This window comes from Portunus trituberculatus, chromosome 48 (genome assembly GCF_017591435.1).
Source record: "Portunus trituberculatus isolate SZX2019 chromosome 48, ASM1759143v1, whole genome shotgun sequence".
NCBI lineage: Eukaryota > Metazoa > Arthropoda > Malacostraca > Decapoda > Portunidae > Portunus > Portunus trituberculatus.
In genome coordinates, this window is record NC_059302.1 from 3,010,925 (window position 1) to 3,027,410 (window position 16,486).

Below are 16,486 nucleotides of genomic sequence, written 5' to 3' on the forward strand. Positions count from 1 at the left end.
GTTGTTGTTGTTGTTGTTGTTGTTGTTGTTGTTGTAGTAGCAGTAGTAGCAGCAGCAGCAGCAGCAGTAGTAGTAGTAGTAGTAGTAGTAGTAGTAGTAGTAGTAGTAGTAGTAGTAGTAGTAGTAGTAGTAGTAGTAGTAGTAGTATCATCAATATTGTTGTATAGTGAAGAATTCAATACCGCGTGCGCGCGCGCACACACACACACACACACACACACACACACACACACACACACACACACACACACACACACACACACACACAGGATGCCACAACAATACAACAAAGTGAAGTGATTTTTTCAGACGCTGTGGGCAAAGATGAAGTTGATGAAATGCAGCAAAATGTGACCGCAGATTTTTCTAACCGCCAGACACTGAAAACTTGATACGAGAAAAAAAAAAAAAAAAAAAAAGTTTCCTCCCTCAGTGTAGCTCCGAGCGATGTCCTTCCCTGTAGTCAAGGTCACGAGGAACTGACTGATTGATTGATTGATTGGTTAATAGGGAGCGCCACAGCAACGGGAGCATAAGCCGCCGGGGACAAGGAGACAGCATCTACCTGGTTTTCATTGGGACAACTCACTCTGTTCTCTCTCTGCAAATCTCCACTATTGTTTCCTCTCACCACCTGAACATCTACCTGCCTCAACTCCCCCTAAAAAAAACTATCCTTCCTTCTTCGTTAGAACTGACTGTCTGACTGATCTTATAAGCAACAACTGCCGCTGCTTCCCCCTGCTGCGGCAAAATATCAGGGTACTCTTCCCCAGCTCCCATTCATGCATTAACCGTGTCTGTCATTATTTCAGTGTACCTATATTATCTCCGTCTCGTGATCCTGTGTACCTTTCTCAGTCTTTTGCCTTCTATTAGACTCTTAATGCTAGAATAACACCGCCGCATTCCAGTTCTCACAGAATTCAGCGCTTTGTACACTCACAGATAATACAAAGGCCAAAGATAGGAGACTTATTTCTAAGTGATACAAAGATGATAAAAAGTGGCAAACGGAACTAATACACTTAAATGACTCTCAACAAAAATAAGTAGAGGTAATGTACATGACAGATAATATTCATAAAATACAAAAATAAACTCACTGTATATTTATATCAGCATCTGACATCTACAGGTAAAACACACACACACACACACACACACACACACACATACGAGTACAGTATAATTCAACATTTATCTAAAACACTGCAAACACTGTGCCGTGATAAGCAGGTGTATAGAGGTGAGATCCCTGGCAGCTTCATCTCAATTAAATGGACATCCTGAAACACTATGAAATCCAAATCAAAGAATGGAGGACAAAGAGAGAGAGAGAGAGAGAGAGAGAGAGAGAGAGAGAGAGAGAGAGAGAGAGAGAGAGAGAGAGAGAGAGAGAGATGGGGTAGGAGAGGGGGGTTGGACAGGTACACTAATGACGAGAGTGGTCCTTACCTTGTGCAGCCTCGGAGTGGGTAGTGGCCTGGACAGAGGACAGGGACTCCTCAGCACAGTCAGCACCCGTACCGGCAGTAGTTGCAGCAGCAGTAGTAGTGGTAGTAGTTGTAGTAGTAGCAGTAGTGGTAGTAGCAGCAACAGTAGCAGCAGCAGCAGTAGTAGTAGCAGCAGCAGCAATATTAGTAGAGGGAAAACGAAGAGTAGTAAGGGAAGGGACAGCGGAAGCAGCAGTAGTGGTGGTGGCGGCGGCAGCAGTGTGGCGGAGTGTACAGCAGCTGACTCCAGACATCCGCACACTAATACCCTTGGGTGTTGGTGCACCTGTCACGCCTTGCCCTTGCCTCACTCCCTATAGCACGATCGTAAGCGTGGGGGGGGGGGTAGGGAACACAGACACACAAAACAAAAAGAGTTTGAAGAAAAACACAACAACAACAACAACAAAAAAGAAAGACTGCTGTCGGAGATATAAGACTACACCGATTTTCTTTCACTCTTCCTTTTCTTCTTCACTTTTTTGTAAATTTTCTGCGTTTCTTTTTTACTCGAGATGTGAAAGCGAAAGGCAACAACCTCTCTTATTTTTTCTATTTTTTCCAGGCGTCTGGGGCCAACGCAGGCAGACTCAGACGAACAGTTTATACACAAGCGAGTCACCGGTTAACGAAGACACATTTAATGAACCAAGTGAGGAAGGAACGTAGGAAAGAACGCTATGTGGTGTGGTCCGGGCTGGGGGGGGAGACAGAGGGGGGTGAAGTGTGGGAGTCAGCGCGCGAATGGAGGCTCCTGAAGCAGGCATGCCAGTGGGTCCAGCCCTCCTCGCCCTCCTCCACGCGCCTGCCAGGCCCCAGGTAGCGACTCCCACTGACTCTGCCCCAACACACACTGATCACGGTCCTTCCACAGGGGCATTCCCAATCACCAAGGCCCGCCGAGGGGGCTTCTGGACCGGCTACGGCGGCGGTGGCGGAGGCGGCAGCGGCAGAAACGTCTCCAGCAGGGCAGCAGCACCTCACGCCCCGCCCGGCCCCTGCACACACACAGACAGACAAAGGTGAGGTTATGGGGAGTGACACGACACAGGTAATGCCTTCACCTGCTGCACCACTTACAATGTACGACTAAAGATGGTGAGACCTGCTAATGATTGATCTCAGCAGTACACACACAACTCTCTCGCTCTCTCGCTCTCTCTCTCTCTCTCTCTCTCTCTCTCTCTCTCTCTCTCTCTCTCTCACACACACACACACACACACACACACACACACACACACACACACACACACACACACACACACACACACACACACACACACACACACACACACACACACACACACACACACACACACATACACACACACACACACACACACACACACACACACACACACACACACACACGCACACACAGCGCCTGCCTGTCTAGAGGGGAACAGTACACCATACATCCGTGGAAGCAGCAGTGGCCAGGTGATGGGCGCGCACCTATAACTACACGTGCACACCCCACCCCCACTGCCTTCCTTCACGGGACTCCTCACAGCCACCACCAAAACAATGAGAACGATCGTGTCTTCACTGATTGACTTCACTCTGCGCGGCAAGATCACGTGGCGTTGGCAGGACAGGAAAGACAGGCCGCTACATCGCATACGTGGTGAGAAAGGGAGGGAGAAGAGGAGCCAAAATAACCCCTTGTTCCCTAAAGATTCACACAAGCTTACTTATAGATGTTTCGTTCCCATTCCTGCGGCAAGAAACGAGGGGGGAAAGAGAATGCCAAGACACCTAAATATGAAGTCTGGAGGAGTAAAAGACATATAATTCCTCAGGCGACGCTACAAGACGGCTGTGTTTGTGCGAGTGCGAGACTTTACGGCTGAAATAAGCACGTCGCGAGGCAGTACTGGCGGGACACTGTGACGCGCACCTTGGGATACATTAAAGAGGAAGGCAGGCCGAGGAAATGGTGATGCAGGAGTAGCCACATACAATTAAATACTAAGAGAGAGAGAGAGAGAGAGAGAGAGAGAGAGAGAGAGAGAGAGAGAGAGAGAGAGAGAGAGAGAGACCAATTTTTCTTTGTCATATTCACCAATAGTTTATAAGAAAAATTTAACACAAAGATGACATGATGGTTATAACAGAACACATCCCTGACCTAAGCTGCTCGAAGACTCACGCGATGGTCACCTGCATTACCTAAATGAAAAGCACAAGACACTGAAACCAACCACCATCAATTAGGTTAGGTTAGGTTAGATTTTTACACAGCACACTCTCATGACGCACCACCATTAGCACATTAGCACCACAGCACAGCACAGACAACACCATCACGTGAGGAAGAGTCCATTAAAGTAAAAGCCAAACTGGCAGGTCAATTCAAAAATAGAAAAAAAAATAGATACAGGTGTGCTCACTTCTGCAGACGTTAGATAATAAAGCAAGGTACGTGAGGAAAGATTGATCACTGCTCCCTTTCTTATATAAATACAGATCAGCCAGACAACCTCAAGCAAATACATAAATAGATATACTTGTGTTTACTCATGCCGACGCTAAATGACATAAAAAGGCACTGAAAACCCTATTTTTTTTTATTCAAGAGAGGGAAACTGTCAAGGGGAATAGAAAGAGTCAAATAAAAAGGCCACTTAGTTGCCAGTCCACGTGCAGGTTTGAAAGAGTTAGCCAAAAGAAAGAGATAGGGAATTGATAACACGAAGAGGGAATTATCAATGTGACTGTATAAAAAAAAAAAGGGCAAAAACTTATGGATAAGAATATAAAATCTTTAAAGGTGGAGAAATGTAAGAGGTTTTGGGAATAAGGTCTTCAGCAGTAGTAAGGTCACACTAGTCTCAACCATCAGTGCTTACAAAACCAAAGGATCAACAATAGGCACAGCTTTGATCACTCACACATTCACACGAGAAATGAAGCACCTTTTTAATACATCGCATCTAAGTTTGAGGAGGCGAGACTTAGAAAAAGCCTTTGTTAGATGGTAAGATTTGTTTCCACTTCCATTTTCTACACCTAAGATAACAAAAAACGCCGAAAAAATAGGCCCACAAAAGACATTGGTTCTTAAAGAGTGCAAGCAAAAAGGGTTATCTAAAATTTGAGGAGAGCTGTCTTGAAAGTTCCCTCTTAAAACGGCACAAGTCAAAGGCACGAGTCTGTTTTGGAGTATGATTAACGAACACACACACACACACACACACACACACACACACACACACACACACACACACACACACACACACACACGAACTATAAGAAGATGGCCACTAAAAGCATTTCACCACCTAAGAAGCCTTATGTAATCTGCTATAATCCCATGTAATCCCTTCTATCACACTTGGTCCACACTCCCTATGTAATTACACCAAATCCTATGTAATGTGTATCATCCCTCTTTGTCCACACACCCTCCACTCCCTATGTAATTCTGAGTAATCCTTGCCACCATACTTGACCCACAAACCCCACTAAGTAAGCCATGTAATTACACTTAGCCCACTCTCTTTATGTAATCCAAAGTAATTCATGTTATTAGGATAGGTGGCCAAGGTCAGAAAACACTCCTACACCTGGCCACACCTTGCCACACCTGAAACACATCTGCCAGCGCCGTGACCTCATTTCCTCGCGCCCGCCACCACACCTGCCTTCACCCCACACTTGCATCGGGGAATTACTGTGCTTGTCCTACCTTCTCCTGCCCTGTTCACTCGTCCTTATTAGCAGTCGGACACACAGAAAGGATGTAGAGATATGGAAGGTATCAAAAGCCAATAAGTAAGTAAAGAAAAAGGGAAAACGATGTATGGAAAAGTAAATAAGTAAGTCAGATGAATTAATGACAGTGTGTTGTGATATTTGTAGTTGCCTAAGTGTTTTGCTAGGATAAGATGCATTAAAGTACTGGTTCTTTTTGTGGCTCTTGTGTGTGTTTTGATTATCATTGGTACCTTTGTAAATTGTTTCTGAAATTGTGATGTTTAGTTTAGTTTTATTTTCTATTTGATGCTTTTTATATGTTAAGGACTGTGGTCTGTCTGTCTGTTTGTCTGTCTGTCTGTCTGTGTGTCCACTTCTCTCTCTATCTATGTGTAAGGAGTGAAAGGTTGTATTAAGGGAGCTGAATCATAGTGATAATAATGACAACAGCATAAAGAAGGACAACATGAAGAAGAAGAAGAAGAAGAAGAAGAAGAAGAAGAAGAAGAAGAAGAAGAAGAAGAAGAAGAAGAAGAAGAAGAAGAAGAAGAAGAAGAAGAAGAAGAAGAAGAAGAAGAAGAAGAAGAAGAAGAAGAAAAAGAAAAAGAAAAAGAAGGTGATGATGATGATGATGATGATGATGATAATGAGGATGATGAACAACAACAACAACACCAACAACAAAAACCAGAACAAGAAGAACAAAACAAGAACAAGAAGATCAAGAACAATAACAACAGCACCACCACCAATAATAATAATAATAATAATAATAATAATAATAATAATAATAATAATAATAATAATAACAGCAATACGCAAAAAAAGAAAAAAAGAAAAATGAAAAAGATATACGAAAGGTTATAATATTAGATTCAGGGAGGAGGAAAAAAAATAAGAGCTGCAATAAAAGTAAGAAATATATATTAAACAAGATACAATATGAAAAAAAAAAAAAAAAAGAAATGCAGAGAAAAGTAATGAGCCAAATTGTATCCCACTGAGTTGAATTAAGTTAGATTAGGTTAAGCTATGTTGTATTAAAAAAGATTAGGTTCCACTGCGTTAAGACAAATTACATTAGGTTTTCTTAGAGTATAACAAAGAAAAGGGAGGGAAGATTAAGTTAGGTTAGGTTAGGTTAGGTTAAGATAAATTAGGTTACGTTGTCTTAAAGTATAGCAAAGAAAAGAAGTTGTAAAAGGGAGGAAAGATTAGGTTAGGGTAGGTTAAATTGTGTTGAGGTAAATTAGGTAAGGTTAGATAAGGAGATAACAAAGAAAAGGAGATATAGAGGGCGAGGAAGATTACGTTAGCTTAGGTTACATTAGGATGGGTTAGGTTAGGGTAAAACAAAGAAAAAGATGTAAAAGGCAAGGAAGATATGGTTAAAATAGATTAGGTTAGGTTACGTTAGAGTACAGCAAAGATAAAGTGATATAGAGGGTACGGAAGAGAAGGTTAGCTCAGGTTAGGTTGGATTAGGTTATTTTAGGGTGTAACAGAGAAAAAAGACGTAGAGGGTAAAGAAGAGGAGGTTAGCTTAGGTTAAATTAGGTTAGGTTATTTTAGGGTGTAACAAAGAAAAAGAGATACAGAGAAAAGTGCACAAGTTCATACAAAGCTCCTTCCACACACTAAGGGCGAGGCGTGTGTGTCGCCAGCTCCCGCCACCAACACCGCCATCTCAGCCAGTTTAGAGAGTATGTAACTTTTATGCCACTCTTCCTGGGACACCGGATGATACTCTCACTCCTCCACACATACACACACACACACACACACACACACACACACACACACACACACACACACACACACACACACACACACAGTATCTCCTCATTCACTCACTCATCGACCCATTTTCAACATCTAAAGGCAGAGAGAGAGAGAGAGAGAGAGAGAGAGAGAGAGAGAGAGAGAGAGAGAGAGAGAGAGAGAGAGAGAGAGAGAGAGAGAGAGAGAGAGAGAGAGAGAGAGAGAGAGAGAAGTAGTAGTAGTAGTAGTAGTAGTAGTAGTAGTAACCGTATGGAATAATAGTATCAGTCACAACAACAACAACAACAACAAACCAAATTAGTAACTAACCAACAATGAACTAAATAAAAAGAAAAAAAAAAGTATCCCTCCTCACCATCCTTTACCCTGCCCGCCCTACCCCTCCCTAAAAGAAAATAAATAAATAAATAAATAAAAAGACGAATCAATAAGACAGTAATAATAAATAATAACTAAACGAAGAGGTGGGCGCATATTCTGAACCTAAACATTTATGAAGTGATATCAACATTAATCTTGATATACCATCGGCCCCCTCCACACACACACACACACACACACACACGGTGGAGCTCCAGGCCAGGCAGTTTGGTGGAAGGGGAAGAGAGAAGTGGGGGTGGAGGGAAGGAGGGGTGAAGGCTACCAACCAATATTTGAGCGGGAAAGAAACCTGACTTGAAAGTGAAAATAATTAATGTTTTATCGCGAAGTTGATGTGTGTCTGGGCCAGTCCTGTTACCTCTTGTCGCTGCCTATCTCTCATGAGGACTGGTGGTGGTGATGTGGTGTGGTGGTGGTGGTGTGGTAATGTGGTGTGTTGGTGGTGGTGTGGAGGTGTAAATTGGTAGTGGTGGTGAGGGTGTGGTGGTGTGGTGGTGGTGTGGAGGTGCAAGTTGGTAGTGGTGGTGATGTGGTAGTGGTGTAGTGGTGTAAGTTGGTAGTAGTGGTGGTGGTGGTGGTGGTGATGTGGTAGTGGTGGTGGAGGTGTAGTGGTGGTGATGTGAAAATGGTGTGGTGGTGTTATTTGGTAGTGGTAGTGGTGGTGGTGGTGGTGGCGAAGGGGTGGAGGTGGAGGTGTAAGTTAGTGGTGGTGGTGGTGTGGTAGTGGTGTGATGGTGTAAGTTGGTAGTAGTAGTGGTGGTGGTGGTGTAGTGTGGTGTGGTATAAGTTGGTACATAGTGATGAGGTGACGTAAAAATAAAGATGAATAGTGCAGGTGGTGGTGACAATGGTGAAGGTACTAAAGGCGATACTGGGTTGGAAAAGGTGGAGTGGTGAGTGTGAAGTGTCATGAAAGCCGCGGGATGGTGATGATGAAAGGTACTGATGGTGAGGAGTGAGGAAGACGTTCATGCTAAAGATACAGAAATCGTGAGGACACATAAACAAAAGGTGACAATAATAATGATGATAATAAAGAAAGAAGAAAAAGCTACAGTAGTTTATTGATGTGTGTGTGTGTGTGTGTGTTAATGTGTGTGTAGCAGTAATTCCTGGCAGCAGCAGTGAAGATAAAAGATATTGGTAACTGATAAACGTTGATGACGACGCGACCACCGACCAACCTTACTACTACTTCACTACAAGCATCACTTTTCCCTCGCCTCACAGTCAGGTTCCCGTGATTCCGCCCACGAAATTCCCGGGAACTATTTGAGGAGTGGAAATGATGGCGCTGCTGAGGGGCTACTGGAGGAGGAGGAGGAGGAGGAGGAGGAGGAGGAGGAGGAGGAGGAGGAGGAGGAGGAGGAGGAGGAGGAGGAGAAGGAGGAGGAGGAGAAGGAGGAGGAGAAGGAGGAGGAGGAGGAGGAGGAGTGTGGTTCCGTTATCAGTTCGAAGCGCCAGTGGCCCGAGTGTTGCTAGCTGATAATGATTGCTGACAGAGAGAGAGAGAGAGAGAGAGAGAGAGAGAGAGAGAGAATCAACACATACACACATACATCCATAACACATATCCACAAACGAACACACAACTGTATCATCCTACATCTAGTTAATGTTGGGTGAGCGTCCTGCATTAAACTAACTATAGAAAAATGAGAAGGGGGAAAATCTCTTTAGCACAGGTTCTTGGAGAGAGGAGGAGGAGGAGGAGGAGGAGGAGGAGGAGGAGATGTCGCGCTGGGTAAGAGAGGACGATGTGGTGGTGGCTAGAGGGCGCTGCCTCGTGATGGTGGAGAACTCAAAAGTGTCGTCACAAAGAGAGCAAACCGAGAAGTGTTAAGATTCTTACGTAAAATATCGAAAGTAACTAAAAGAAAATTAGAATAATATAGGTACAACTTTTCTATGTTGAGAGGAAAACTGAGTAATAAAAAATGAGTAAACAAAAATTCCCACTTAGTTACCAGTCCCCATGCAGGTTTATAATGTAATTTAACTAAATACAAATGAAAGAAAACGTGAAGTTTTGTACAAGGAGGTGAAGATGATGATGTTTGGGTATATTAATAATAAGACTCGTTAGTTATTGTATATAGGAATGGAACAACGCGTAAAAATGTAGGAAATTTAAGTAGTCTAGAAAAATATATGTAAAAAAAAGTGGATGAGGGAAAAATCAAGAAGCACTGCCTTTAGAATGAAGTTGAAGTAGACATGCAAGATTCGGTTATTCAAGTACCGGATGTAGATACGTTAAATCTGTAACACACACACACACACACACACACACACACACACACACACACACACACACACAAAGGCAACCATATTCACAATAGATAGATAAATAGATAAATACGCAAGCAAATTCACACATAATAACTAAATAAAAAATAAATTAAATAAATAAATAAAAAGACTACATATATGAAACCACAATTCGAATAACACACATTGAATTATATCAGACACACAAATAAAAAGGAAAACAGGAAAATTACACACAAAAATTATAAATCTAAGAATGAAAAAATATACTAATTAAGAATATATACACTAACACATACCAAATAAAAAAAAAAATTATCCTCCTTTCTAGAAATAATGACCCAAACACGATTAAGTTACACACACGGAAAAGTGGAACCCCCAAAATTAGTGTGTGTACGTATGGTGAGTGTCCCAAATAGCGTGTGTGCGTGTGATGAGAGCAGCAGCGTTACTATAGGGCATGGGCACACGTGAGTCACCGCGGCAGGAGTGTGGGGAATGTAAACACTGGAGGGGAGGAGCCTACCACCACCTTGGGACTGTTAGTAAACACGGCTTGACTGGCTTGGCTCTCTCTTTCTTTCTCTCTCTCTCTCTCTCACACACACACACACACACACACAGTAATTATGTTACACAGCAATTAACAAATCCTCACGATCATCCCGGCGGTTCACATGATCGGTTCGAGTGGTTCACCATCAGCTCGAGTGGTTCCGTACACCGGACCAAGTGGGTCACTCTACGCAGCCCAGTGCTTCATTATCTTAGCCCAAGTGGCCACTACACCGCCCCAAGGAGCGTATTACGACACTCCAAGTGGTTCATCAAAGGGGTCTTGGTTCACCACATCAGCCCGAGCCGTGCACCATAACACGGGCTCCATAGGGCACCACATCAGGCATCCGTGGCCATACAGGTCCCTAAGCAACAGCCTGAGGGGCGGATGGTCACTACACAAGCTGGGTAGTTCATTAAAGCATAGTAATGGACTCACGAGCAGCAGGATGGTCACTGTGGTTATCTTAAGGTCATTTCAAGTGTCCTGCAGTGGTGGTCCAGCAGTCATCTTTGTGTTGCAGGTCACCACCACGATGCACACCTCACCTGCAAACCTCAAAACCCGACCACAACACGACTGCAACTTGAAAGAGTTCACTAAGCAGAAACAGCGGCAACAACAGCAGCAGTAGCAGCAGCAGCAGCAGCAGCAGGCCGGAGGAGGCCGTAACGGTGCCCTTCAACACTGGGCTTCCACTCGATCTTTACGGTGAAGGAGAAAGAAAATGTATCCACTTTATCACACAACACATACTATATACACGACTGAAGATTTTCCGGCGTGTATTTTCCTTGCAATGAGATGGGTCCCTTTAGTGGTGAGGAGGGCCACGGAGAGAAACTGCGAAATGATCAAAATGGTCGAGTATGGGGATGCAACTCACGGGAGGCAGATTTTCAGGGACAAAAGGTGCGTGGTGGAGGGTACGGGTCAGGCATAGACCTAGACGAGACAGCACAGGCAGCTGCAGCTTCGAAGCGAAGGCCTAAGGCAGTGTAGGAAACAGCAGGATGTAAATATAAAGAGCATTATGAAGGCGGGTCGAGAGGACGGGTCGCCTCAACCCTCCCTGCCACCAATGGTGTATTGATCCAGGCGCGCTCCAGATAAACACGCCCGCCCGCGCCCACCCCGCCCGTGATACGTGCCATGGGCCTTCACTAACTAGAGCACGGATGCTTATACAACAAGGCCTTTCGTGAATACCCACGCCCTGCTGAGGGCGGCGACGCTAGGTCAAAATACAGCCTAGTCATAACTCCGGGCGAGCAATGGCCCTCTCCCCATCAGGTGCGCATCTCGCCCTCCCTCGCCCTTCCTTCAGCTACGAGACGCCGGGTCACTCATTAGCATTGCCCTGCTTGTTCAGGAGGACAGCACATACCTGAACGCCGTTGGATGAGATGGTGAGCGAAAAGGTAGCCATAACGAGGAAATTTGCGGGCCGGCAGGTACGGGCGGGTTCCGCTACCGCTCTCCGCCGGAGACTGACGCCTCGCGGCCTCTAGGTGCTGTTCTGCTCCGACCGGCGCACCTCTCTGCCACCGGTCCTGTCCGTGCCACTTCCCGGCCGACCCTCGGGCCACCAATACCTGCTCTCGATACCTGCTTGATCATCATTCTACTGGAATATCTGCTACATCTGCTGAAAATACCAAGTTGTCGAGAGAAATTTGCAGAAACAATGTCAAAAGTTAAAACTCACTCAGAGGCCCCGTGGAGGCTGTTTCCGCCCCAGTGTACGTGAATGTATTGTAATTCCTGGACACTGGCACAGGACAGTCCACTTTATCTGCGTCTGGGAATCTGAGGGGAAAAGACTGTAATCCCCAGGAAACCATCTTAGTCACATATGAAGCTGATAACACACACACACACACACACACACACACACACACACACACACACACACACACACAACATTTTCATGAGAACAGACTCACCATCCTTCACCATCACCACCACACTATTTATCACCACATCAAGCGGCTTCCCTGCTAGGTGACCTTACATCTCCATATAGTAACACTGCAATGAGGGCACACAGACATATAGTTAATATACACACAATACCTCTAACCCGCATATACATCACAATTATTACCTACACAACACGCGCACGTACACAAATCTATGGAATGTACCGAATATTTACTGGGTCCCGTCAGTAAGGCCGTTTTTCCCTTTAATAAACACGGTGGAGTGTACACTGTTGGAAAGAAAGTCAAAAGTCGGAGGGAAAATAGACAGGCGAGAGAAAATGGGTCATCTGGCTGAACACACACACACACACACACACACACACACACACACACACACACACACGCACACACAAACACACGCTCACGCACACGCACACACACACACACACACACATCACTCAGGCAGACTCGGGAACGGATACCACACCACACCACACCACACCACCATACCGCACCACCTTACCTATCACTCCACCAGGGTAATTATGTGGGGTATTTAAGCGATTACTAGTCAACCAGTTAGGGTCTTACTGCCGGATAAAGTGACCCAATTTCCTGAAGGTTAAAGCGGGATGCCTCTTAAGCAACGGAAAAAGGGGGAGAAAAATGCCAGCGGAACATCTCAACGAAAAGTGATAAAAATATTCCTTTTTTTTTTTCTTCTTCTTCTTCTTCTTCTTCGACAAATTCACAGCTAATATTTTGAGATCATGAGGCATTATTAAGTGAGAATGTACTTTGAAAAGGAAGACTGCGTGAAGGTAGCATAATGTTTTTTACGAAGGAAGAAAAGAAAGGAAGAAAGAAAGGAGGAAAGAAAGAAAGAAAGAAAGAAAGGAAAGGAGGAAGGAAGGAAGGAAGGAAATGTAGTAGGGATGACCTGAAATATATAAAAAAAAGAAAAGAAAAAAATAGTAATGATAAAATGAAATACAGTAGAATAGAATAAAATAAAATCAAATAAAAATGAAAATAAAAGACAACTGCATGACATTCGGGTTTAAGGGAATGTGTGTAAAGGTGTAAGGGAAGACTCGGCGTGTAGCTACAGTGCCCTGAGGAATGAAGGGGTGTGTGAGGAATGAAGAATGAGGAAGGAGCGTGTATGAGGAATGAAGAATAAGGAAGGACGAAGAATGAGGAAGGAGGGTATATGAGGAATGAAGAGTGAGGAAGGAGGGTGTATGAGGAATGAAGAGTGAGAAAGGAGGATGTATAAGGAATGAAGAGTGAGGAAGGAAAGTGTATGAGAAATAAAGAATGAGAAAGGAGGGTGTATGGGGAATGAATAATGAGGGAAGATGAAGAATGAGGAAGGAAAGTATATGAGGAATGAATAATGAGGAAGGATGAGGAGAAAGACCATGTGTATGAGGAATGAAGAATGGGGAATGAGGGATGAGGATGTGTATGAAGAATGAGGAATGTGTATATCTATGAGGAATAAGGGATGAGAATATATGTTTGAATATGAGGAATGAAGAATGAGAAACGACGGTGCGTATGAGGAATGGGGCGTGATGAATGAGGAATATGAGGAATGAAAAATGAGGAATGAAAAATGGGAAGTGTGAAGATAGATATAAAGAATGGGGATTTGTATGACGAGTGAGAATGAGTATCAGGAATGAAGAATGAGGAATGACGGTGTGTATGAGGAATGAGGAGTGGAAATCAAGGAATAAGTAATGAGTGGAATTGAGTATGAAAAAAATGAAGAAAAAAATGGATGAGCACAGGTACATAATAAAAATGTGGCATATGGAATGAGGTACGAGAATTAGATACAAAGAAGAATGAGACTATATAGAAGAGTGAAGTATAGAAATGAGGAATGAGACGGAGACCTGAGGAATGAAACATATGTGTATAAGAAATAAAGAAAAAATTGAATGATGAATGAGGAATGAAGAAATTAAGAATGAAGAATGAAAAGGAAATAATAATAATAATAATAATAATAATAATAATAATAATAACCAAAAACGAGGAATAAAAATGTAGAATGTGAATAATGAATTAGAATGTGTGAAGAATGAAAATGGATGATGAAGAAATGGGAAACAGTTAATGGCTGCAAGATAATGAGAATAAACTAGAAGAACGAAAGAAAATGAAAAATTGGGAAGTGAATTTGAGAAATGAGAATGCACGTAACTATTGGAGGAAAATATTAGCATGTATACAATCAATTATAAAAGGAGAGAGAGAGAGAGAGAGAGAGAGAGAGAGAGAGAGAGAGAGAGAGAGAGAGAGAGAGAGAGAGAGAGATAAGAATAAATAAGAACGTTTTGGATGAATTAATGAGAACAAAGAACAAAGACCAGAAAACAGCCATGAAATGAAGAAATGAACATTATGAAAAAAAAAAGAGGAATGTCTAAAGGATGAAGAGGGAATGGGCGAAGTAGTGAAGAGGTGACGGAAGGGAAACGATGAAAGGAGGGAGTCTGTCTGCGATACGGCCATCCACTGTAAAGAATAAAACCAGTACTCTCAAACGCTTTGCCTTCTCACTACGACGATTTCCAAAGGCCATAAAGTTGATAATCCGGTTTTCAAATATTTTTCCTGTTGATAATACTGAAATATTCCTAATCTATATCACTACAACCATCATAAAAACATTCTTGAAAACCCGTGTCACGTCAACTACAGCCTCTCCCAATCAGTAAAGGTGCGGTGGGAAAGTGTTAATGGACATGGACCTAAGAAACAAAAGTAGCAAGACTTGAGGAAACAATAGTCTCCCCTCGAAACTATCGGAACTCCAGCTACTACTCTTTCCTGTTGACGCAGCATAGCTTGATCTCGTGAAAATGTCGGGACTAAAGCCGATACATTAAGAAAAATATGCAGTGGTCAACTCGCACACCACCGCCACCGCCACGGCTACGGCCACTGCTGCCTGCTGGACCTGCCGTGACTCACTGCCTGGCTACGTGATGCCCGCTACCAGTGCAAGGGTGACGTGATGGTGATTATGTTGTGATAGTGACAGGAAATGATGGTGATGAGAATGATAAGAATAATAAGTATAGCAACAACAGCAACAGCAGTAGCAACAATAGCAACCATTACGCTACTAATGATAACGGTAACTATATAATGATGATGATAATAATAATAATAATAATAATAATAATAATAATAATAATAATAATAATTGTCAATAGCCTTTCCAGAATCCATACTTTTTTTTCATTTGTTTTGTTGTACTTAATATATCTGTGGAGTCAAAAGCCTAGCCTACACGTCTATCCTAACTGCGTACAATATCTGAACCACGAAAATGCATAATCATACCTATTACCAAGGGCAGCTGTAGCCTACACATTACCTGATGGGTCTCTGCAACACCTGTCTCACCAGCTGATCGCTCTGGGGTTGTTACAGATTAACATGACGATAACAGTAGTCAACCGTTCACAACATGTAGCCTACCTTGTTGGCGAGAAGGGGGAGCTGGGCTAGGAATGGCGTTAGCACATTTTCTAGTCTCCAAACTCTTGTCTTGCAAATAAATACAATAACAACGATGTCAGTAGTCTTTGAATCTTTCCCGTCCATCTTGATACCAATTCCATTCTTCTAAAAGCCTATTGATAGAGTAAGTAGTGCGAGTATCAAAGATTATATCCACGCCAAACACCACGCCTCCTCAGGACTCCCTCCCCAGCTGTACTGCACTAACAGAGTCACTCCCTTGTTTGGTGACTGTCGTCTGTCTCTGACATGATTGGCGATGATGTCCCTAAGTTTCGAACTCTGTGATTGGTGGGTGGCTCAGCAGTCCTCCCTATAAATCACACGCTTCACTGCCTCAAACTCAATGAAGTCTACCTAAGGAAATTTGTCATCATCAAAAGTTGTATGCTTGAAAAAAAAAAAAAAATAAATAAATAAATAAATAAATTAATAAAAAAAATATATATATATATATATATATATATATATATATATATATATATATATATATATATATATATATATATATATATATATATATATATATATATATATATACATATATATGTATGTAAAATTTTTCATGAGTCATTCCAATAACTGATACTGATACTACTAGTAGCCTATGTCTATTAGCATCAACAATACTAGTGATAGAAATAGTGATCATTTATCATTCATTACCACCTCAATAATTGAGTAGCTTCCGTGAGTCAAAACAAAATACGTATAAAAAAATTAACAGCAAAGCATAAGGCGCACCACAGCTGTAATACAAGTTACTAATAATACAATGTAGTAATGTTAACATCTACTTAGGGATGGTGTTAATGATGTTAAC

The 16,486-nt window shown here is 42.8% G+C and overlaps 1 protein-coding gene across 6 annotated transcripts in view; it reads right to left on the reverse strand.

Annotated features, from left to right (window-relative positions):
• LOC123498597 (glutamate [NMDA] receptor subunit 1-like) overlaps positions 1-15,839 on the reverse strand; it is a 51,522-nt gene extending 35,683 nt beyond the window's left edge. For 4 of the 6 annotated variants that reach the window (XM_045245860.1, XM_045245857.1, XM_045245858.1 and 1 more), the window contains exons 1-2: positions 11,580-11,717; positions 1,459-2,494 (exon numbers count right to left, since the gene is read on the reverse strand). The gene's annotated coding sequence lies outside the window, so the exon portion shown is untranslated. Of the gene's footprint in view, positions 1-1,458; positions 2,495-11,078; positions 11,260-11,579; positions 11,718-15,621 lie in introns of those variants that run through there. The other 2 variants (XM_045245856.1, XM_045245855.1) reach the window with 2 other exon arrangements.
• Positions 15,840-16,486: the final 647 nt, after the last annotated feature.